This window comes from Ovis aries, chromosome 19, assembly GCF_016772045.2.
Source record: "Ovis aries strain OAR_USU_Benz2616 breed Rambouillet chromosome 19, ARS-UI_Ramb_v3.0, whole genome shotgun sequence".
In the NCBI taxonomy this organism is placed as follows: domain Eukaryota; kingdom Metazoa; phylum Chordata; class Mammalia; order Artiodactyla; family Bovidae; genus Ovis; species Ovis aries.
The window spans coordinates 24,877,501-24,879,935 of record NC_056072.1 but is presented as its reverse complement, the minus strand read 5'-3'; positions in this window follow the sequence as shown (position 1 = coordinate 24,879,935).

The window sequence follows — 2,435 nt, the reverse complement described above, 5'->3', positions numbered from 1 at the left end:
TATGTAAAGGCAGGGGAAATAGCCTTATTCTAATACAATATGCAAAGCTCCCTCTGCTTTCAGTCTTCTGTGCCCATTTCCCAAAACAAATTCGAGAAAGTAGATATGTAATGTTTCTGTATGCAGAAGTTTAGAAATCAAAAAAGAAAAAAAGCTCATCTTTGCTCTTGATTAGATAGAGATCCCTACTTTTTCTTTGTACATAGACTGTATTTTGTTTTACAGAGATGTATGAAATTTCCAATTTTCTATGAAAACAAAAGCACACACAATTTATCTGATCTAAGAAAAATAGTATCAAAGGAATGCAAGGAGGCAGGCTTAAGGGAAAGTTGAATGTTAAATAAGCATAAGAAGAAAAGAAATTCATCTAATTCAAATGATCCAGAAATACATCTGGAGAAATTTGAATTTGGGCAGAGAAAAGCAGCAGTAAACTTTTAATGAATGGACACTGAGTTGTGAGCAAATGCAAACTAGAATACTGCAGAACCCTTTGAAACAAAGCAAGCAGTCTCATGAGGTAGACATATGTATGTGTGAAAATGTGGTTCACTCTGAGAATATAGCAAGTTATGGACAGACCTGGGAATAAGAATTTGATTTCAAAAGAGTGTAAACCCTTTGTTATAGCATTCATTCAGTACATAACAAACTCAAGGATCAATTCAAACCCTATACCTTTCATAAAGCCTTCCCAGTTATGATGACCCTTAATGATGCCTTCACACCATGACACCCATTATCCAACACAGATTTTTACCTTAATTGCAGTCTGTCTCGTCTCAATTTCTGTTTCATCTGTGTTCACTATGTAAGTCTCAGAACACCTTGAGGACTACTAGGTCTCAAAAAATTAAGCCTGATGTGCTTTTAGACACTAAGTTAGCATGTAATGAAGACATTATTGATTATGTATTATAAAGGAAAAAAAAAACATCATACTCCCAAATTGAAACAACGACAGTCACAACCTCACATGTTTTGCTTAACCTATAGGACGAATATTGATCCCATCTGACCGCAAGAACAGAACTTGCATAAAGGGTTTACATTCTGAACACTTTAGTCGTATTCAGTCTGCTGTGTGGTCAAAAATCCATATTAGTGGAGTGCCAGCAATGCATCAAATGTACTGTTAATTTCACTCACAGCAGAGGTTCTGCGCTTTGATGAGGACCACTTAAATTTAATAGAGGAGCAAGCTGTCCCATGCCTGTTCTAAAACAGGAAAGTGACCCAAAAGCCAGGAGACAGGTTTATCTTACATGCCCAGAATGTGATGTGTGCCTTTTGGCACAGAGTAGATTTTTGGCAAGAAACCTATAAGGTGAAATGGTAATTGTGGGGACAGGACCTCCAGGGTGATATGCAGGAGCAGACAGGCTTGCTTCTTTCATACAAGGCTCAGAAAAAGAATGGCCTTCATATTAGAAAGCCTTTAAATGTGTAAAATATTATTTCATCCAAGAAAGTAGCCCTCTGTGGACACCAAGGCTATAAGAAGTGGAGTGAGCAGGCAGGCTGCCAAAGCAATTGTCAGCAATGGCTGCCAGAGAATCAGATGCTGTGGCTGCAGAGATATTATCTGTGGCTTGGTGTTTGAAACCTACCCTAGAAGTTCAAAGAGGAGCAGCAATGACTGAACCAGCTCTCAGGGGAACACAAGAGCTATATTATCTATAATTTATAGGACTTTAAAGACAAATCTTGATTTTTGAGGGGATATACAAGCAGTGATGTTTCCTCTGTAAGGGAAATTGCCTTAGAGCATGTGTACTGCAGATTTCTCTGAAGAAGAGCATGCAAATTGGAATGATGAAGGAAGTTATTATGAACTGTCTTGATTAGGTAAATTCTGGTTATATGTGAGGCAAGCCATGGCGGTATAAGCGTAACTCTAAAGGGGAAAATTCTAGTAAGTTCACTGGAACTGTAGAAGGATTCCCAGCCACCATATTTAATGACTTGAACAATAGAACTGCTCAACAAATAATGTGGAAGCGTAGGAAGTATTCCATCAGAGTCTACACAGAAACTTTTGAAATGTTTGTCTCCAAATTGCAGTCAGAGTAAGGGTGAATTAGATAAATGACAATGGCTAGCACTTTGTGTCACATCAAAATGTAGGACTATATTCATTTAGCTAGTATCCTCCAGCATTGTATTAGGACTTATATTACTTCTAATGTATTATGACTCATCAATTAGTTATTAGGTATAGTGGATAAATTAACCCATTTATTCCAGATTGACTCATTTATTCCAGATTGACTCATTTATTCAGTAAGTAAGTATTAAGTGCATGCTATGTATCAAGACTGGATCTAGTTGTTGGGAATACAGAAGCGAAAGTAACAGACAAGTTTCTGCTCTCTTTACACTCTAGTTAAAGCAAGAAAAATAAACTAGAAAGCACACCGGGAGGCTTTGAG